A 24,303-nucleotide genomic window follows, 5' to 3' on the forward strand; every position below is an offset into this window, starting at 1 on the left:
GTGAGTGTACACAATAAAAACTTTTTGTCTGTACTGTTCATAGGTGTTATTGAAGGAAAAACTAGCTCAGGTGAGTGGGCTCTAATTATCCTTTAGCTAATGTTTATCAGATTAAAAACGCGATTAGTGTTGCATTTATCTTGAAGATAAAAACATCGGTTTTTCTTTGTTAATTTCAATTGCAGAGTTAAATCGTTCGCTAATTGTGTGGGCTAGTTTTTGTGTTCATTTGAAAAAGGAATAAACTTATTAGCTATGAAATTAATGAATAAATGGTTTTTTATGTGAATAAATATATATTTCTCGATTGTTAAGAGCTTTCGCAAGACTAAAGCTTGTACCACGCTGAAAAGGGAACAGATAACAATATACATTTTTATTAATATGTATGTCGCAGCCAATGAGTTAAATCAGACGTTTAATGAATAACCTAGCTATTTCATTAACATATCATAACACACTCCGACGTTACCAAGGAATTTAGTATTCGTTAGGTGACATTTTAAAATATATAATAGGGACTAGGAACCACTATGTTCCAAGGTATTGTCAAACTCTGGCCGTTTTCACCACATATCCAGAAGTTATGAAACGTAAATACTATTGATAAAATAACAGTTTGAAGTGGTTTTAAATATTTTATGGTGAGAATTATAGATTATCCATCCGTTTGTTTATAAGCAAAAACGTAGTCTACACCTACAAATTATTTCCAATTTAAAATAGTTGAACGTGTTAAACGAAAGAACGATGTTTAAAAACGTTAAATTTATATGCTCTTGCATGTTCTTCATCTATCTTTTATATGGTTTGCACTGCGTTATTTATCGGTCTATAGGATCAATCCTCAGTTCCATATCTTGACTTCAATAACCTTTTTACAACATTTATCAAGTACAAACGCAGCGCGGAATGTGCCCTAGCATTCTTAGCAATCCCGCAATACCTATATCTCTTATAATGAGTGTAAAATTGTCTAATGATTGCAGATTCCGCACTACAGGTATGGTAACGTGCAGTCTGTCATTCCGAACGGAATAACTGGACGTGACAAGTGACAATTAAACGTCATCTCGCGCTCATTATTTCATCACCTTTGGGGTGACGAATGTCGGCTTTTTGCTGCCCTTTGTGGCGTATTTTCGCATTTGTGCGTCTGGAATCTTAAGAAGGGAGTTATGAAATGTAATTGTTGTTAATTACTCGCTAATTGCCTACTATTAGATAGCTTTGCATAGCTTTAAACAATTATTTTCTTAAAACGTTTCACCGACATGACAGGAGGGGGACCACTCCAAATTGAAAAATGGAGCCAAATGTCAACAATCGTCAATCAGATGAAACCACGGAGTAATAAAGCAAAAGAAAATGCAGTCGAATTAAGAATCTCCTTCGTTTTATGTATGTCGGTTGAAAACGTCTATAAGCAAATACAATCTCACACATCATAGTGACCTGTCAATATACATACCTAAATAAACTTAAAATTCAATCGAATACCGTTAACACGCCATCTACTAAATCTTGTCATTATAATGGTTTAAATATTTATTTGTTCTCGAAAACGCTCGAATTCGTCAGTGTCACAAAAAGCGACACAATAGCGCTTTATTTTATTCCAATAAATTATTAACGTTATAACGAAGCGACGTACAGCCGCTGCCAAATCATTTTATTTATGCGAAGAAAGTGCGATTTGTTGTGTGCATGAATTGTTGAATTTTTATTTGATGTTGAGATATGTTTATTGTTTTTTTTTATTTTTTGTTTATGATTAAGATATTCTTAATTGAATCTTCTCTGATGTATTTCTATAGATACATAAAATTGATTTAATGAATTAAAATTGAAGAATAAATTTATTCGTAGGTTTTAGTTTTATGCATCCCAATTTGTAGGAAATCGAAGCACACTATATAATAGGTAATGGTGGAGTGCGTAGTACATAGTTGCAAATACATATAATAGAAAGAAACTGTTTTTTATTACAGACAGACTTTTGAATAGCGAGTGTTCTTGTGTTTTGCATGTTCCTATTTGTGTGCAGAAATTTAATTTATTACGCATTTTAATAAATAATTTTTCAATTTATTTCGTAAATCATTAACGCTTTGACTATCAGCGACTTCAATCAATTTAAAAAGAAATATGCATATATTATTCATTTCCAAAAATATATCACATTATCAGTTTATCTTAATAAAAAGCGAAATAAACAAACGCGGAGATGAGTCAGCCATATTTATGTCAACACCGACACAAATCGTTCACCGAATGCATTTGAATTGCAAACTGGACAATTAATTCAGACGTAATTGCTTCGTGGAATTGTCCCGATTTTTAGATATATCACTTATGTATTGTGTGATATATTTTGAGTTTTATCACTTGGTGAAAGAAGGAAAGGTTACGATTTTCTTTTATGCGGTTTCATTTCATTTGGTACGTCAGTTTTTGCTTTAGAAGTTTATATTTGTGCATGCATAAATTAATTTTTAAATGAACATGATAAAGAGAGTAAAACGTCAAAATTAATAACCTACTGTCCTATTATCCTTTTAGAAATTAAATAACAAATCGATACATATAAAAAAATAATACTTTTGCTCATAGGTCAAGAAAAATGCCTCTAGGCTTATCTTATTAGGTCCAAAAATCCTCGCCTACTCATAAGTTTTTATCGGCAGTGATAAAGGTCAAACAACTTGACCTCTAGGATATACTAAAGTTCCATGTCTCCTTGTGGGGAAGGAGGAGGAAGGTTAGTTAGAGGTCTAGAATATATGTTTATATTACGTTCTGCTATAAAAAAACAAAATGTTAAATAAAAAACTATGATCAAACCAATCCATGTCACATCCAATTTAAATTCAGACACTACATTATTTAAACATATACGATCTCATTAGTAACTCAAATTAAAACGAAGCTATACATAAGTGTAGAGTAAACACTGTCTGCGTCTGGAAGATCAAAATGCGAGCCACGAAGGGATTGTTTAAATAACAAATGCAACGTAATTAACCGAATCTCTGTAAACATTACCGGCGCTCAGATTTCAAGCCCCGCGTGACATGCTTGTTTTGGCACAGGGGTGGCGTGGAGTCGATTATATTAAAAAAATATTGAAAGAGGGAAGTGTTTTCAGGTGTTGATTACTGCATTTGAGTGTGAACTTCCTGTATTGTGATGTGTATGGGAAATGTGTATTATAATGCTAATGATACGTAGTCATGAAACGTTTATATTGTAAATAAGAAATTATAGCTTGGCATGGTATGTCGTTCGACCGCCTCCTTGGTACAGTGGTTAACGCGTGAGCTTAGAACCGAGGGGTCCTGGGTTCGATTCCCGGTGGGGACGCAAAAAAAAAAAAATGTCTCGGTCTGGCAGGACACAGAAGGCTGATCACCTACTTGTCCATAAAGAAAATCGATCAGTGAAACAGATGCATATCATCTGCCCCATACCCCAGTAGGGGAGACGGGACTTCACTTTATGGTATGTCGTGCAGTTTTTATAAAAATCCCCATAGCAGTTACGTATATGAACAAAATCTTTATACAATACATTTTTTCCTTGGTCTATCAAAGATGAAAGTGAGGCGTTGTGAGGTTATCGCTAAATTACGACAATTTATTACGCTGTAGCATGAGGACTTATTACTAAATGATTCAAAATTAAAAAAAATTCTTGATTATAATTATACACTTTCATCAATTTAAAATACAAAATTAATTGTATCTTGAAACAATGAAAAAACAATTACATAAGATCAAATACCACATAAGAGATATTTTAAATATCCAAAAAAACTTCACGAAAGTAGACTCCACAGATTTCCCTGTACACCCCCATCAGAGCAGCCGCTAATGGTTCTGAAGTATTGGCATTGCTCTTGGCCTTTCGCCTTATTTATGTCCCATATTAACGATTGTTACAGCTGTTATAATAAATTGTCGCTAAATTACGACGTTTTTATTGCGCTGTAGCATACGTATCATCCGATGTTAGATACACACACATACACACATTTATTTCAGTTTATTTTATTATCTTTCCACAAATACTTGATAATACTATTTAAATACATATTAGTATACCCGATCAGTTTCGTTATAAATAACTCAAGATGGTAGATCGATTGCAGGGTTCTTTAATTTGTTGAAATTGTCTGAACATAAATGTGTCCTTTAACGAAATAAATACATTGATAAAATAGAATAAATAACTGTTATAAACATACATCTTAATGGATTTGTTATATGTAGTTCAGATGCGATTGTCTGTTTGCGAGCCGAGATTTGATTTTTATATATGTACTAGTTGCACGCCCTGACTCCGCCCGGGTAGTCATTTCTTGTAATTGAAATTATATGATCCTTATCTTTAAAGTTGGATAAAACTGCATATGGTGTGTAAATTTGATTAAAATCGGTTGGTTAGTTTAGGAGTCCATTGCGGACAAACAAAGTGAACCGTAATTCATAAATTTTAAATTTATTTTTCAAATTTATTATTTCTTAGCTTCTATTTGTTCTCAACCAGCGGTCTTCGTGGTTGTATCGTCTATCAATTCTATAACTGATATAAATAATATATACATACGAAAATTTTATTTGATGACCCACAAGCGTTGCTTTATATACATTATTGAACATATTCAAATACTTAACATTCTGTTCTAAACTTAAATAACAGTTGATCGATGTCTAAAAAAATCCAATCAAAATGGTTCCAATATTTCACGCGATCTAACAACCAGACATGCATTCCGCGTCAGTGGCGCGTCACACATAATTGCGCAAATAAATCAGACATTATCTCCTCTTGAACAGAACAAAACGACGCCAACAAATGACCGCGATTTTTCTCCGGCATCCGCAGCCGAGGACTCTGTCAATATATCTGAGTGTGTGCGGCCTGTGGGGGGAGCTGAAGCGATTTATCATTAAACACGGGAGAGAAATTTGAACAATAATAGAAGCCTATATCTGAGCATGGTAGTATTTTGATGAATTTTTATTGATAGTATCCGTAATTAGTACCAACGAAGATGCAAATTGGAATAAAAATATGTGAATTTAACCAAATCCCTAAGGGATAAAGGATACTGGAAATGATGAACCTATCTTTCTCTTTAGACACTTTTCAACCGACGTCCCAAACACAAAAGAGGTTCGTAATTCGACTATATTGAAACTTCTTTAGAATCGTTGTGATTTCAAACCTGATGCAACGGAAAAACGACAGGTAAGAGACACAAATACAAAAATGTGTAGAATGAAGCCGGCAAAGAATGAGACAGAAATATACATACTATTTTATTAATTCTTTTGTCGATTTACTTAAGTTTCACTTCTATCGTGTGTGAATCGCACACACACCTTTTTTTTTTGGCTTTGTTATTCGATATCTCCGAGGGTTTTCAATCAAGTGACGGGACTCTTTTTGCGTATGATAGAGAATTGTGGTCATTTGGTCCCATTTTAATATCTGAAATGGTGCCTTCACCAGGGACGAAGGTGACCTTTTTTATTTATAAGTTGAATACTTAAAAAATATGTATATATACCATAAAATATCACTTTGTACCTTTATTTTTTCAATGTACTTGTAAATACATTTCTTTTGCTTCTGCGACCTCTCATCGCTTGTTCCCCACATCCCCTCCCCATCTGCCGCCCCTAACCAATGTTATATTTTATTTGCGCCATAAATTAGATTTTATTACACATATTTTGTCGTGTTATTATAACTAATGTACCCATTCTCAAATCGCATGTAACGCTACGCTACGCTTTTTATTTATTTTCTTTCATTGCGTTTCACCCTCCATTATAAATTACTTGATGACGGTAGTTTGTGAAGCGGCTTTGCGTTCGCTCTGTAATCTTAAAACAATTTATGGGTACGGTTTTGAATTTATTGGTAAGTGACTTCAATTACTTGTTATATATTTTGTAGAAATCATGATCCATTTTATGTTAAGCAGATACAAATTAACTTTTTCATTTTATACATACAATGTTATGATAAATTATTGTGAGTTTTATTGTGTTTATATTTGTAAATTACCGAAGCAATAACGTTACTAAAACAATACAAAAATACGATTCTACACAATTTTCCACACATTTGTTAAAAACCGTCGACACCTCCGCCAATACACGTTTGCTTAAGGGTGGTGGGTTGAAAAATGGCGGCCTCCCCTGGAGCAAGACGTATGACACCATTAAATTTGCACGCCACACAAATCATTGTGCCCATTCTGCTTGCATCATCGTTATTTTGCATGGGATCGCTATGCGATTAAATGGATCGGCAGATGGGAGAAGGCACGATGCAATAACTGCTAGTTACGTTCATTTATGTATACAATATTTCGTTATCAAATTTCTGTTCATGTAACTTCTATAGATATATTATTTTTGACACATCGAACGTCATAGACATTCCCTTTTTCAGAAATTAATTGTTGGCAATCATCAATAAAGCTTCTATCAACTAGACAATCAGTGCAGTGGAACTAGAAAGCATTCAGTAAATAATGAAGTAATGAAACAGTATTCATTATTTCACTACAATACGATGCACTCCAACGACAGGCCCATAGAAAAACTCATTAAACAATTGACGAAACCAGACAAGCATTCGTAAAGTATTAAAATAATTGGCACTCGTGTGAAGCACGCATTGACTGCGTCCACCCTTCGCCCACTTAGCAAACACATCCCTTGATATTCGCGGCCATTTTGACATTCGTTACAAGCACTAGTGTTACCATACGCTACTTGAATCTTGTACCGATGTGAGTCAAAGCGAAACTTGTACAAGTGTACACGTACATTTCTATTTTACAGCTAGAAATATAACGCAAAAGTTAAGTGGACTAAATATAGCGTGATAATTTAACAGATATTTTAATGTGATCTTAAATTTATTGTAGTTACTTATAAAAAATCATGTACTTGTCATAAATTTCAAAAATAAATAATCATTATAATTCGGTTTTTTCCATGTTTTATTCCAGAGTTTTTGAAGACGTCTATTAATGTACCTTATCAATTTTCATTAAATAGAATTCTCAAGACTTCATCAAGTTTAGTAGGAAAATCTCTCGATGATCATTTCTACTCCTTCTTCATAATACGCTTACCTTTTTCTGCCACATCGAACCCAATAATTCAATTTTCAAAAAATTATACGTTTTGGTTCACAGATCACAGTACACTGTAAATAATTTAAATAAATAAGTATTGCAATTAGAGAAAATCCTCCGCATGGCAACCCTACTCCACACAAGACCGGCCTCGTCCAGGCACAATCATTTTTCATTACCAACGATTCATTAACATGCGGGAGGCAATTTTGTTCGCTCCATCCATCACTTTACCCCACAATTTCATATTTCACGCCGCGAAACTGTACGATATAAGATATTTGTATAAGGGCCAGACCCTTATACTGATGTGGTTACAGGTGAGGTCACTATTCTGCTGTATGAATTGTACTTTTTCAAAGAAAATTTGACTTAGTGTGTTGTCATCTTGGCTGTATTTTATGTGAACTAATTTTTCTGTTTTTTTTGAAGTGAAACTTCTTTAGAATCGTTGTGATTTCAAACCTGATGCAACGGAAAAACGACAGGTAAGAGATACAAATACAAAAATGTGTAGAATGAAGCTGGCAAAGAATGAGACAGAAATATACATACTATTTTATATATATTCATCTCATTCTTTTGTCGATTGAAGTTTCACTTCTATCGTGTGTGAATCGCACACACACCATTTTTTTTAAATGCTGCCTGTCTGCTTGCCTCATTTAATTTTGGTCTAGCTCTGTCAATTTGACGGTTGTTTAGCTTTTTGTTAAAAATTAAATCCATTTACGGCTGGAATATTGAATGTGAAACAGAATTATGGTATTGATTATTGTGGCAGTCGTCCTAAAATAGACTATAGAAGACAAAAACGCCAACCATAATAAAATAATGTAAACAATAACCACCTTTTTATATAACGATTTAAGTACTTACTTTATTTGAAACTATCTCATCATGAAATCGCTTCTAATCTGACCGGAGTTAGACATTCGCAATAAATCCCGATTTATTGCATTACTTCTGCGCTACATTACTGCTGTTTTTATTTCGGCTATTATCATTATTTACGATGACAGAAACCTAGCTCGCTCGGGCAACTCGTGTTGTGTTAAATGGTTTGTGTTTTGTAACTTTGTTTCTGATTTATGGTCATTTTAATTGACTTATTGTTTGAAACTGTGATTTTAAAGTGGCAGCATTTATTGGTTTATTTACTGCTGCTGCATTAATTATATTAATGAAATAATAGATATTAGCGGGAGGAAGAACATTGTCCAAGAAAGTTTAAAAATAGGTGAGAATCTGAAGGGCTTGGACAATCGACAAACAGACGGTTTTTATTTATTCTATACTCATATCAATATAATGTGTATTGATTAATTTTGAGTTGCTTTTTCAATTAATCCGTTGTGTATTTTCATTTTTGTATACATTAAAGAATAAATACATGAAATGCACGTACATTTCCTGTGCAGTAAAATAGAGTCTGACTGACTGCTTGAGAAGAAAGATTTTATTTAATTAATCTCCTTTTAAAATGCAGGTTTAAATTACATTGTATATATAACAGTAATGTAAGAAAACATTCGTTTACGAAAAATCAACATAATACAAAGGCATAGAACCCCGGTTTAATTAAGAGTTAAATTTCTTCATAATTCAATAAACTAGTTTGCGCATCTGTTGTCACTTATATTTCGAAGGGGTGACGTAATAAGGTTATTTGATTTGTAGCCGATAATTCATTTAGCCCTTGATAGTTTTGATTGTAATTCAATTATCATTTGAATTGTTCAATTGTTAGAGAGTTGAATTTTAAAATTTGATTCGTATATATCGGTCAATCTATTTTAATTGATAACGAGTTCGATATAGTAATTGCAACAACAAATCTATTATTTTTGTCCGTTTTAAGTGTAAAAGTGTACATTAATACTTTTGAATATACTCTTTATTAGACTGGTTTTGGAAAAGTATGTTAAATTGTTTCATATAGCGTAAATAGAGGATTTCGCGTAAACAGTGCAGTGATGTCTATGTTTATATATCTAATCTCGTGCGTGTTCATTTGGAGTAAATTTTATTTGTTATTCATTTAAAAGATAAAACGCATCTTTCAAATTTACTATTAAGCTTCAAAACTTTAAACGAACAACAATTTATTAGATATTTATAATACAGTCAAATAACCTATACACGCTTATAAAATGTTAAATAAAATACAAGTTTAACAATATTTATAGACCCCTATTTTTATCGCATCCAAGGAGGCTGAAAGCTAATTTAGGTACTTTGACATAACAAAATCTGAAAGGCGAAAATTCAAATTGGATCACGTCACTTACGCGCGAAATAATCAACATACAGCCGTCCCTCTCGCACTCATTACAACATAAATACACGAGAAGTGGATGGTTATTATATTTGACAGGATAATTTGGCGACAGAGAGACACCAATCTTATTAAGGATGTAAATGAATATGGAATGAATCCATTATTTCACAAACAAGCCTCGGGGCTGGGGTGATAATATTAGAGGGAATAGACCGTCTAAATTATTACAGATTTATTGAGAGCTGATGTCTTCTTTTCTAGAAAAGCATTAATTGAACTTATTAATCATTTGGTATTTGATATAATAAAAGAAGTGTCACTTATGTAGCGTATGTATTTAGTTAAAAAATAAATCATCTTTGCTGTATCTATTGTAGGACCTATTAGAAAAAATTAAAATGTATAAACGAAAGGGAAAATTTATTCTATGCAATAAATAATGGAAACAAACATACTCAAGTAAAAAAGCGTCAGTTACAATAAACAATGTTAAAGACAAGGAACCAATAACAAATTGCAAAAATGCATGAAATATCATACGCTACAGATTAACAGCTCCAGATAATTCCGCAGCCCCGTGGTTGCCATTACGCCGAGATGTATAATAAATGCGCCTTCATATTTTCTCTGTATTAAGCTGGGCGTTATTTATTAGCTTAAAATTGTAGTCATCGCATACATTATGTATGACTGGGGTAATTACCTCTACTTGAATGACGCGCACATTGAAAATAATGCTTGGCAGCTGCTCGCAAAAACTGCTTGTGAATGACTTCTTATGAAATATTTTGACACTGATTAATTTTATTGTGCTCGTGTTCCACGATTTGTATGACTGAGAGACTGTGGAGTATTGCTTATAGAAAATTTTGTTTTTAAATATGTTTGTCTGGTTTGACATAGGAAAACATCATATAATCAGGTGCTAAAATACCATAATGTATAATATAAGTATCGCCTAACGTTGGTTTATGTATACAATATAAAATAACGTCGTTATTTCAATTTGAAAGCTGGATACACAAACATCTCCCTATTACATTGTAGATTGAGTTTGCAAAATAATAAATGCTTTATAGATTTTTTGTATAATATTTATTTCATTAAACAAACTGTTGTTAAACAAATTGCTGCAGCGCAGCTATGAAATATCTAAATAGATAACATATTGTTATTTATTTCGTACTTTTTGTGCATTCTTAATTTTATATAAAAATATTAAAAAAAAAAAAACAGAAAATACTCTTGAAGTATCCTTGTCAATGGCCACAAGTCCACTAATTGTTTATTCACACAAAAAATAATATTAACAACGAAGTAAAATGTATGTACATTATACACACTTCCATTAAACTCCACACCGTAAATTAAACTAATTACTAGATCCACATTGTTCGTAAACGCCACAACAAATGCTTTAACTTACCGTCAGAAATCTAAACAATGGCCAACGTGTTAACTAGCTCGGGTCACCGCAAGGCAAGATTACAAAGGCGGAGATAGATATTGCAAATTTGGTGGGTGCGAAGGGGACAGACATTTTAATTGAATCAGTGTGACACGCAGGGTTAATAGTACTCTCTGTCTTATAATTACTCTGTGTTCTTGTAGGGTTGTCCGCTGCTACATTTTGGCAACGGATACATTGAAAGCGGACCATGAGGGGAATTTCAATTTGTTGCTAATTTGTTTTCGGAGCGCTGTCCTTTGATTTCTTTTTGTTAACGGATTCATGAACTGAATTGACTTTTAAAAAACCGAACGAAATTCTAAAATACTATTGTTTAATTATCATCATTGAATAGTGTTCGGGCTCATAGACAACATATATAACAAGAAAATTTTTAAGCTTTTTATAATATCTTTAACGAACTTATATGAATACTTAATAAAATACCTCGGAAGATTGGTTTGACACTACTAGTATATACCTGGTATTATAAATATGAAAGAAACTTTGTCTATGTGTCTGTTATAGCGCTTTATAAACCACATAACCGATTTGGGTGAAATTTGATACAGTAATAATTTAAGACTCGAAAAAGAACATTGGATAGTTTTTATTCCTGAATCTTACGAAAACTGCGTGGGTTATTTCGCAGACGAAACCGATGTATTTAGTATACTTACCTTATACATTAATTTGTTATACCAAAGTTATATATAAAGAAGTAACTCCTAGTTCAGTAAGCTTATCTTACAGATCCCACTGATATAAGACAAATTTCGCGAGGAGTTTTATTAGAACGTACCCTTAAACTTGAACCGAAATTCCCGAGCCAATAACATGCGGTCAAAAAGCCTTTACTTAGCAAGTGGATCCTTAGTTTAGTCTCGCAATCCCGGTTGATAAATTGTAGGTGACCGCAGCCCTATTGCGAACTATTAAATCAGTAAATCTTGCTTAGTCTGTTTTATTATTACTCTGTTATTTATAGAGCAAATATTTAATTGTGTTTCGGATGATGTCTAATAAATATTTATACTAGTGAATGTTTATAAAAGCAGCACGATGCGGTGTCGTGCTTAACCACATAGAATAATTTATCTTTTTTTCAGAAACCAGGTAATACTCATTAGTGACGGTCAATAAACTATTTTTTTGATTAGAGTACAGTATTTAGTCAATAGTGAATATAATAATTTAGTCTCTAGGTTTACATCTAGATCATCTTTTTATTTTAATTAGATTAAACTATTATCAAGACATTCAAAAATGTCTTCAACCATTATACTGTTACGGTGAATCATTTTTAACTCTACCCTCCCCATTCCATTATTGTCCTTCGAATTCTAGCCACATTAAACCATTGCCCAATTGTCGAGAATGTTTCAAATCCCCTTCCTCTAACTCAGTACCTTGGATCTGCGAAAATCCCACCTAATACCTTCCCTTGTAATTTAGTCCGGGGTATCTGGGCCGGGCTTCGTCGTAAATTGAAGACCACAATAGTCTGAACTGTATTAAACGCGCTCTAATCGAATAGCGCTGAAGGAGAATTTTTGCCAGGGTCAAATGGGCAGGGAAATTAAACGGCGCTGATTTAAGCCTGGACTTTGAGCGCTTTTATTTAGTATGGGTGAATTGAAGACTGGAAAAAGTTTGGTAATTAAAGGTTTTGGGAATTTCGCTTCTGATCTTAATTAAGGTTATGTAGAAATCAATATCATTCTAAATAAGACGTTATTCTTATAGGTTATAGAAGACCAAGCCCATAAATATACCAATCACAGGCATTTTAGTTAAATTAAATTAATTTTTAAGAATTATTCTTCTGATCTTAATTAAGATATGTAATAATCAATATTATCCTAAATAATGCGTTATTCTTATAGGTTATAGAAGACCAAGCCCATAAATATACCAATCACAGGCATTTTACATAAATTAATTTTTAAGTGTTATTTTCCCTTAAGTGTAAAAGATCTTCCGCTAAAACGTTTTATGCAAAGACACATATTTACTATGCAAGAAAAAATACTTATTAAAAAGGCTATTTAATAATGAGCATGTAATAGAGATGATTCACGGCCATTCAACAGCCTATTTATTGAGAAGTTACAAAGACAGCAATAACAAAAAATGGGTTTTGACCAAATAAGGAAAATGTTTTATTTTAACTTTCTTGCACTCGTTCAACGATATTGGATTATCCATGTTCGTGTTATACCGTTTATTTATTAAAAAATACATAAGACGTAATTGTTACTTGACCAACAACCATTCTCAATAGACCGTGTTCAAATCGCAGATAGAACAAAGTATACAGAAAAATAATCGAAATCCTGTAAGAGAAAAATGTAACAATGCAAACAGTGTTTAAACGAGGTCAGTAAAACGCCATTTGTATGTAAATGTTATCGGGACATTCGCTTAATCCCGAGCCTTTCCGCGCAGCGAGCGTGTATCTGGTTTAAACTGGATTAGGGCTGCCACAAAACATATTCGGAATTTTAATTGTTGTAATACGGTGTAGTTTATTTCAACTGAAGTTACATATTTTTTTATATTTTTCATTAAAATTTCATACATTTCATTTGGAGTAGATGAGTAAAACCAGTAGTATGATGCCTAAGATGCACAGTCTCATACAAAAGTAGGTAACGTTCGAAAGTGTCGCGCACTAATCAATTATTCCTGCAGTTATAGTTATGCTTTAAGTTATATAGTTTGTCAAAATGTACCTTACGCGCATTACTTAAAGGTATTTTTATAATGTATGCGTATCGGTGCACCGGTACGCGAGTGACTCGAGTCTATTTGAAATCAGCGCACAATTTAGAATGTTGCGCTCATTTTATACGAACATTTAAAAGATGTTGAGTGTGCATCTGGGTTTTTATATTAATGAGTAATTAATTCCATCAGTTCAGCGGTAACCAGCATTACTAGTTATTCACCACTATCATGCAAGAATGCTCGACGATCGTCTCAATTTTAATTGAGGCTTTTCTATAATTAAAGGGCTGTCGAAGACATATAAGAAGGCATTTATAGCAGCTCAACAAGCTCAGTTTGTTATAAAAAATTGTGAAAAATTTGACGCTGACAGCCCTAATCGAAATTAGTTGTAGGATTCGCTGATAGTTTGGCAAAGTGTAGGTAAGTAGTTTAGCGAAGCGCTAAGATAAAAGGCTTACATTAGCTGTTGGCTGGAACGCTGAAAAATGTTGCCACTTACATAAACAGTGTGTTTCATCCCTTAGCCTTGTCTAGTTCTCCCTCTTTACTAGCTTTTGTACACATAAGGCTTGTACTTTATTGCTCTTTGTTCTTATTCTTATTTGGAGGACTTAGGGCTACCGCACTATTAGTTTTTGGATTTTTTATTTATATATACAAGTTATAAGTAAATTCAGATGAATTTACTATACAGATGTATTTAATACATCTACTCGAACTTCTCCTTTTCAGGTCTTAGGTGTATAACTGGGGAATAAAATAAGTTAATGTATTTGATTGTTACTTTTCAATTTTGTAGCAGAGCAAAATATTTATTTCTAATTTACTTTTACTAAATATAATTAAATAAATATGCATTTCAAAAGTATTTCACCTAAGGTTTGATATTTCAATGAAACAAAGATAAGTTTAAAGCAACAGTTTCGTATCAATATAAATTTTTAAAATCTCATCGTGTACTACGTGCATTTCAATAATATTGTAAACCAGTCGTTCTAATAACTAGAAAGTGCCCTAACGAAATCGTGTTCCAAACGAAAGTTTATTGTCCCCCCGTCGCATTATTCTAAACACAATCCAGATGATCGTATCACCGTTAATTTAAAAACCCCAGTAAGGAATATCGATTCAGCAATCGATATTTATTCTCTAACGATTTCAATTTTATCTCGATTCCGATATCTCGGTAACACTGGTTGAATTCAAAATGTAGGGTTCTAATTTGCGAGTACATTCTCTTTGATATGGTCTTGTCTACGACACTATTAGATTGTTTGTTTATTAATAACGAACCTTGTGCAGACGTGTTAAGGGTAAGTATTGCGTGAGCTTGTTTAATGGTTGGTAGTGAAGTAGTGTTGGCACAATCCCCTATTATCGATAAAGATAAGATGGCTGATCGTTGTATTGAGCTGTTCTGCGGTTAATAGTAATAACATTGTAGCGTGACGTTATTATTATTACTGCGTGCGATACTGACAGTAACTCGAAGGTGTTATGTATAAAATAGTAGCTATCTGCCTGTGGCTTAACTCGTATTTTCTTCTAGTTACGGAGAGATAGTTACTCCTAAAAAAGGAGCATGGGAACTGCAAGTCCTCATCAATCTCTTCACTAGAATTCATCACAGTCGGTTTAGCTTATTTGGCATGTTAATGAACAAACAATATGCATACGCATTCACATACATACTTTCAGATGCAACTGTCCATCTTGATATCGCTTTTCCAACGCCAACCAACAAATAACTTTTTAAAAGTCAAACGATTTATCAAATAGTTTTATTAGATCACGAGCACAATATATAGCAAGAACAAGTGAGTACGTGCAATAGTCAAATAAAACGGGAACGTAAATTGTAAGCAACCTACTTGCACTGACAAGAGTTATTTATTACGGCGCAAGTGAGAAGCGTTAGCTATGATATAACTAGCCCTAGCCCGCGGCTGCGACTGCAGGTGGAATGCCAATATGTGTGTCAATTTATTGTGTATCTGAATGGAAGATTCCAGCCAGATCGGGTCAGTAGTTTTTGGGTGGCAGGTGAACAAATTTTTTGCATATAAACTTTATTTGGTTGCTCCGATTCATATAACCATATAATTTAAATAGAATGTTTATATTTCATATATCAATTTTAACGCTTATCACATACACTGCATATGCACTGTATATAAAATGCATCGCGTAAGTGTTAACGAAAGATTTACGTGGGCACTACTGAGCCATTTATCGCTAAAAATCACCGTCTTGAGACGGCGATTTGCGTTTTGCTAAATTAAATAAGCCATTATTGTTAAATTGAATCCGTTTACTTCAGTATATAATACGTACTTTTAAAACAATGTTGTTTTATTTACTTTTCTCTTAGTTTTAAATATGTGTTTTTTTTTTTCATTTTATGCAATTAAAGCTTTGTTATATAGTTATAAACATCACAATAACATAAATTATATCGCGTATAACCTAGACTACATGTCAGATCAAGCGAAATGCATCGCGTAAGCGCTAACTAACGCAAGGAAGATATTTACGTGGGCACCACTTAGCGCTTATCGCTCCAATAAATCGCTTCAAGCGCTCATTTGTTCAAACGAATGGGGTCGGTTACTTCGCAGTGATTACCTAAATGTTAACGTTTTTCTCCATTTTTATCGTGAAACGAAATTGCTGCATGCTTTTATTAAAAAGTGAATTAAATTCAGGGATGAATTTTGTGAATTACAGGTAAACAAATAGTCAATATTTACACAATGTTGATAAAATGTTTAACTTACAAATGTATAGGTAACCGAAATTCAAAATAGTTGGAGATACAGTTTGAATTGTTAATAGCAAATGCAGCACAAATCCGATCTTTAAAGTATTGACTTGAATAACAATCACGTCTTCAAAGCGAAGCAGCGAACGCGACGATTTACGAGCTTCATTACCAGACGTAACTTTTTAATTCCGCAGAGGAACGTTAACAAAAACAAATCTTCCCTAATGGCTTGTTTCCCGCCTCCTAACATATGACTTGCAACAAGCGTTGCACAACGTCTGTGTAACCCTCGCATTATTTATTGCCACCTGAGCTCGCAATTACATCCGCTAATGTGGCAGCCTTGGAAATATTACTGGCAACATTGTGAAAATTACAAGAGTGCCAGATGCGGGTACCGGCATGACACTCGCTTCATGACAATTTTAAAATTGTCTCTGTTCGTAGTTAGTGTGGTGTGACATAAATGTTATGTTATTTTAAAAGCAACTTAGCTACAGCTGGGGAATGCTTCACGTGTAACCATTTTAGGTTCTTGTGAATACATATATATTTTTTGATATTTTATGGATGTTCTTTTATATAAATGAGCATTATTAAGATCACATTATCTTTTTTTTCTTATTCTCTCTTCTTAATTGTATTAGATGTAACTGTAATAAATGTTTTCACAAATAACCAAACAATATGATATTAATCATACTGCGTACGCATTGATAATTGAAACGTACAAAATATGGCTTATAACTGGGAAAACATTAAACGAAAACATCTATGAATTACGACACAAACGCGAAACAAAAAAGCGAGGCGAGCATAAAGCAGCTTTTATTGCCGCAATCAATAATATTTTATACGTACATTCAATAACGGCAGTAGCTCAAGCGTAAAACGCTATAATTACACCAAACTGCACATAAACAAGATTTACACGAAAACTGTCGCAACTGAAAAAGTCCCCAACGACTATAAAATTTGCTACGTTTATCTAGAACGCCAATAAACAAACTGCGGAAGAGCGGATAAAGCCAAAAGACCAGCATATATCTCGCGGGCAATAAAATAAATCCGACTCAGCTCCATAATAACATTCAGAGCTGAATTATTTTCTAATCCGCCGTCGGGGAGCTAATAGTTAGCACGTGCCGGCCTTTATGCTGAGTTACGGCCGAAAACATCCCAAGAAAAACATGAATTTCCTCTACTACGCTGGCTCTAATGCCCCCTTAATGCGGACACCTTAATAATTGTCAAATAAATTCAGCGAAAAAGTGCTGCAGCTTAGACGGCGTGAGTGTAATGACGTCATAAAGTCAAAGCGGTTATCCAGCGATTGTAGTGAGTTAGTTAGCTTACTTACTATATTGGGAGGAGTAAATCACGATTTCATTGCCCTCGAAGTTTATATGCACCTTTTCAAGAGATCAAACGCTAGATATTGGTATATTTGTTTAAAACGTCGTGAGTATGAAAATATGAACATATAAAATTATCTAGAATTTTTGGAAAATAGATCGAAGATTAGAAGAAAGTAGAGGATACAAACTATATACAATCAGAGAATATTATTCATATAATATTGCAGAAAAACTTGTTTTAACGCCACGTCTATAATTAATTTAATTGGCAGACGACAGATTGATAATTTGTCTTCTGCCAATTAAAAACCTTATGAAATAAGCATAAATAAATGGGCATTTAGCATATTCCAAGTATTTAAACAAGTAATAATGTAACAATTCCTCAAAGTTGTTTAAGCTGGTATCGCGAATTCTCATCTCAACTGTGATAGGACATAAATAACAAGTCATATTTTCACGCCATTTCAACTCTGCCCCCCACAAAGGAATGCACGTCTGTTTAGATTAATGTACCTTCATATATTTATACCCCTCTCTTTCCCTTATTTCCTTTTCTTAACTCAACTATACAATCTACTTTCGACTGTATTCTCTACTGGCAAGGTTTACATTTGGTTACCACCTTGATAAAGGTAAGCCGTTCTAAAGTTTGCAAGAGATGAATTTTCCACAAACTTTTCTCCGTGTCTATCTGAGCACTTTGTAAGATAAAAATGTGGACCCGTAGGAGAATAGATCAAGCCTGTCTGCGGCGAGGTGGTTGACTACCGACAAAAAGTTGCTGCTACACGGTGACCAAGCTGCACCAAATTTTGGGTCACTTGAAACTTCGTATAACAATGACATTGAAAATTGAACAGTTATGTAGATAGGTTAGTAGTGTAAATTATAAGGGTGGTGTGCTTATGCCAACTTATATCATAGCATTATTGTGGTATAAATTATAATACATGCTTTTTTAACCTATTGCTACCAAAAGACTTAGGTATTCTTTGCCGTTGCCCCGTATTTATCTGTATAATAAAATCGTTTTGTAGTCATTTACGACTACTTTCAAATGTTTTAATTTATTTAAATAGAAATCAGCTTGCATATATTCGTAATAAATATATTATGATAATTTATTTGTTTATTTAAAATTGAAGGCTAGATTTTTGGCGAAAACTAATAAAAAAAGCAAAACTAGAAATAAAATGAATGGCCGTCATCAATATCAAAAAAGGTCTTGTGTGAATTTTAAATATGTATTTTTATGAGAATCGTCACACATAAATTTCGCACAACATACGTATGCTAGAATTAATAAATCATTATTTAAATTTATTCCAGTCCTTTCAATACATTTAAATGGTATTTTTTAATTAGCCTATGTCATCTTGTCGCTGCGAAGACGAATAAAGAGACATATTTTGTTACTTATAAGTTTGTATAAAATCCCGCTTGTCAACCTACTTTAAGAAAAAAAGGTAGTTTTTAATTCGATTTTATTTTTTGGCTTGATACCTCAGAGCTTTCGACGGGGTGAATCGACATTTATCCACTCGCGTCCTTAGTCTCGTTTACAATTGGTCTAGTTAAGAATTGAAAGGCGGTGCATACTTTTTTGAAAATAATTGTACAAGTCCCGCATTAGAAGGCTGGATGCTCACCCTACAGTGAGTCTTGACAGTCGCTACATTAGCTTTGCCGGATACTTTGTACTTGTTGAAACATTAATTTCGCGAAACTCTACACATTTATCACATGTACTCAGCGTGCATTGAAAATGTTAGTTTGAGTTTTATAGAACTAAATTTTATTCGTCATCGTCGCTGGCTCGTGAATCGTAATAAGATTATGTGTCGTGCTACTGGTACTGTTAGATAACGATGTACGGTTGGCATTGTTACTGATTTTCATTTTTATGGGCTCCATACTCCTCCACCAGTAAATCTATTTAAAAAGAGACTGACGAACTGGTTAATGGTGAAACAATTTTATGACATTGAAGAATTTATGACATTAAAAGAGAATTAAGTAGTATACCTAGCAGGACATTAATGTTAATTTAATTTTTGATTTTAATATTTGCACACCCAAACTTTGGGTAGAATGTATAAGCCGCAGAATTCTTGCAAATAAATTTAATTTGAATTTGAATTTGAATTTGAAGGGTCTGCCTGTCTGTCTATCTGTCAGTAGGCTGTATCTGATTAGCCGTAATAGACAGATAGTTACAAGTTTTCAGAGATGAACAACAAATAATAAAAAAGGTTAAGCCATGCTTGGTACGTACGGTCGTAATTTTGATGGGAGACTATTTTTTTTTACACTTGCTCTTTAGCTTATTTGTACGCAATCCTTATTGCCGCGTGTCCAACTCGCTCTTCACCGATTTTTGACTATTTATATTTTTTATTGGGGTATTCGAGTGTGGTTTAAATTATCAGATATAAAGTGAAGTTCCGTGTCCTTCCAGGGTAAGGGCATAAGCTTATATTTTAAGGAAAGAGTTTTATGTATGTTCATTGGTGAGTATTATTCTCATTCTGTATCCTGCCAGACGCTATTTATACTCCCCTGGGGGTCGAACCAAGGAAAGTCCACTATAACGCTACCCTTTGTGATGTTTTTAAATTAAGTGACTGATTTAGAAGCAGTCTACATTTTTTGAATTGTATATTGTATACAATTGTTTTATTTGACAATAGTTTAGCGGAATAAAAAAAAAATATTTGTTTATTAAGTAATACTATAATAAATCTCCATCTTATATCTCACCGTCTTATGTCCACAATCAAAAGTCCTAGTCGTAATTTCTACCTACAATTCACATCTAAAACTGTTTAATGATCATGCCATTTACCTCGCAGACTTCTTACACGATCCCGATACATATACATATATGTATACAGAACAGCCACTAGGTAAATCAACTGTCAATAACGTATTTGAAATAAGAGTACAACAGTTATACGATTTCCACGGCTCAGAAGAAAGCGAATTTTTTCCATCATTTGTATTGAATACAATAGATCGATCAATATATGACTGCATTTATTTTTTGTAACCAAGTATCATAAATATTACGTACTTCGATCCGACGTCCGTATAATTTGTAAGGTAAATGGCAGTAGTCTGCGACGTTTAAATATATTCAAATAAATTAATCAGTAATTATACAATTAATGATTTCAAGTACAAAATTAAACATTATTAATTCTATTCTTTATTATAAATAAAGTTGAATATTCGTGTACAACCAAAGTTAGGTTTATTAAAAGTGTTTATAATTATAAAAACGAATTATCGTTACAGCTACGTCCAAAAATTTACAATTATATTTTTTTAAGTATTCCATATTAGTTGCTTTTTTTAACAAATTTTCGCCAAACTGCTAAACAGGTTGTTTGCGAAGTGAATTGAAGTGAAGTGAATTAAAAAGAAACATAACCTCCAATATTTTCAACAAAAGTGTTAATTAATTATTAAATGCAAACCATCTACATGTACCCGTATTTTTTAATTACACAGGATATAAACCATCGTCACCAAAGTGTCAACAACAGATGCACTTACCCTACGGAATGGCGCTGTCAGCTTTCACCTCAATAAAGCATGTTCCATACGTCAAGATCAGAAGAGGTTTGACGCGAGTTTTAAATTGAATAAGAAATAAATCTTGTCACTTTTTAAGGCTGTATTGACGGTGTCTCCGTGTCGCTGTCACCGGTTGTCGCATGTCGCGCGGTAACTAGCTGCGCTTGATGCTTACTTTATTTAGCAAGCCTTTAACTGAATAACTAAGCTTATCGTTGCCTACATTCCGGGAATAGCTTTGTCGTTTGAATATAAAGTAAGGGCCGATAATTGGTGCTGTTACCTCATTGGGGTAGGCGTGGATGTGTTTTGGCTGAAATCCGGACGGGAGGAACAGCAGTTGATCAAACTGTTTGATAGAGAGCTACTTTTTGTTATATTTCGACTTGTTCTTGAAAAATATTACTAAAATTATCATGAAACTCTTATTTTTATTTTTTATTAGAAATGAAGAACAAATTCAGTTGAACTGTCGCCAACGTCCATACCACGTTGAATACACCGGTTCTCGTCCGATCACCGAAGTTAAGCAACGTCGGGCGCGGTCAGTACTTGGATGGGTGACCGCCTGGGAACACCGCGTGATGTTGGCTTTTTTGTTGTTATTTTTTCAGGGTTTTACAGATGAGATCCAGAGACCTCTTAATGACCCTATTATTGAATTTGTATATCACAAAAGTTAAATATACAGGCAGATCAATTATTGGTTATTTATTGCTATTATAAAATGTAATCAGATGTTTTCAAAGCACATTTCAAAAGCATAAAATTTCAAGTGCAAACTATGAGCTTTGATCTCATAAGTGTTATACTATTATTTCTAATTCAATTAAGCGATTGAAACAAAACAGCTCTTTCTGTACATTATAGATTTACTTCTGCCCGCAGCTTTGCTTGCGCTGAAAGAAAAATACATGTAGATTTTTTTAAATAATAAACTTAATTATTTATAAACTTGCTGGGCTACGCGGTTTCACCTGCAAAAAATTAAAAACACAAACATTCAAAATTCAAGAAAAGAACCCTATGGTATATTCTTATAAGTATACTCTTATGGAATTTTCTTATAAATCGGTGACGTGATTAAACACTGAAACCGTAACAAGTTATTCAAACAGAATTTACACATTTCTAACATTAGTATGGATTATAAAAAGTGAAGTCCCGTGCGGTACTGGGGTATGGGGCAGATGATATACATCTGTTTCACTGATCGATTTTCTTTATGGGCAAGTAGGTGATCAGCCTTCTGTGTCCTGGCAAACCGAGACATTTTTTTATTGTCCCCACCGGGAATCGAACCCAGGACCCCTCTGTTGTATGCTCACGCGTTTACCACTGTACCAAGGAGGCGGTCAGGATCAGGATCAGGATCAGGTCAGTATGGATTATACCGTTTGAATAACGTATAAGTTGCATTTTTTTCCATGCCCTCATAATCAACCAGCCTTGTGTGTAGAAAAGTATTCACTATTTGAAGCAACAAAACTGAAGAACGAGCGAACGGATTATTTGAAATTATTAGCAACTATGATCTATTAAATAAAACCCCATGATAATCCGTTGCGCTGTTTTAAAGATTTAAGCATACATAGGGACATAGGGACAGAGAAACCAACTTTGTTTTATACTATGTAGTGATTTGTTACATTTGTATTCGATTATTATCTTAATTGTCTTAATTTTAATATAGAAATCATCTTGGTTAGAATGTAGTTATTTACTTATAATACTAGCTGGGCCTGGATCCAATGGCTTCACTAGCGATTTATATACTATATAAATATAGACAATCAGCAATTGTTTTGTAGTATGCTTGATTGGGTGAAGTCAAAATATGAAATTAATAAATTTCATTTTTTGAAAACATTTTTAAATCAAGGCGCCAAATGACTTTTGTCGTAGACATATCAAAAATTCCCGAGTACAATCCAACATACATCATTATTATATTTTATATACATTGGCACACTCGTTAGCAAGCAATATTTTAAATTTATCCTCATAAATTTATCTTTGCATTGGCGTCAGTAAGTTATTCTTATTGCCGTGCGGTGTGGTGTTAAATCACTAAGTAATATTTATATGATATTTATAAGCATTGCGAAAGTTAGTGGGATGCCAACTGCGATAGAGAATATTTATTTTAAAATATTCATAATAGGATTCCATTTTCGATTTATGCGTATAAAAAATAAACGTAATAAAAGAGTGCATAAAAAAGCCAACATCACGCGGTGTTCCCAGGCGGTCACCCATCCAAGTACTGACTGCGCCCGACGTTGCTTAACTTCGGTGATCGGACGAGAACCGGTGTATTCAACGTGGTATGGACGTTGGCGACATAGCAAATAAAATTTATGTATCTCTGCTTTTCTGCTGCATTATACAATAGATGTTATGATAATATAGCTATAAATAGTTGTGATTTCTAAATTTCACATGTTAAAAAAAACTTAGATAATCGGTATACAAAAGTACGGTATATATATGTATGTAATAAAAAATAGCATAAGTAAATAATAATGAGCATAGTTTCTCAATAAAAATTCGGCAGTCCATTACTGTCAGGGCGGTGCTGTCATTATTATCAGCCGTATCTTGCTGTCAAACGAATAGCAAGTGAACACTGTCTGACTATTGACCATCTGATATGCAGTAGCGTCAGACAAAAAAGAAAATATTCAGTATTATAACTAGGTATTGATTATTCATATGAATCAAAATTGTCATAAGTACTTTATATTGTATGTTATCTGTGCTATATAATGTTGGGCTGGTAACAATGTTGGCCAAGTATTGATTTAAAACATATGTATTGAACATCACACAAACATCAAACTTAAATAAATAATTTTTTTTATATTAAGACAGCATTAAATTGAACAAAAAGTGCAATTACAGTTCTTTTTATACAATAAATTGAAATTATATTTACACGTACCATATTCTTAGTTTAAGTGTGTAAAGCGT

The 24,303-nt window shown here is 33.3% G+C and overlaps 2 non-coding genes across 2 annotated transcripts; one reads left to right on the forward strand and one right to left on the reverse strand.

Annotated features, from left to right (window-relative positions):
* Positions 1-21,804: 21,804 nt before the first annotated feature.
* On the forward strand, positions 21,805-21,923 carry LOC119838422. The gene has a single exon (XR_005288196.1). It is a non-coding gene; the product is annotated as a 5S ribosomal RNA (ribosomal RNA).
* A 1,629-nt stretch (positions 21,924-23,552) lies between these two features.
* Positions 23,553-23,671, reverse strand: LOC119838423. Its single transcript, XR_005288197.1, has one exon. It is a non-coding gene; the product is annotated as a 5S ribosomal RNA (ribosomal RNA).
* Between the last annotated feature and the right edge of the window lie 632 nt (positions 23,672-24,303).

Source organism: Zerene cesonia, unplaced genomic scaffold (assembly GCF_012273895.1).
Source record: "Zerene cesonia ecotype Mississippi unplaced genomic scaffold, Zerene_cesonia_1.1 Zces_u002, whole genome shotgun sequence".
NCBI classification, from domain to species: Eukaryota; Metazoa; Arthropoda; class Insecta; order Lepidoptera; family Pieridae; genus Zerene; species Zerene cesonia.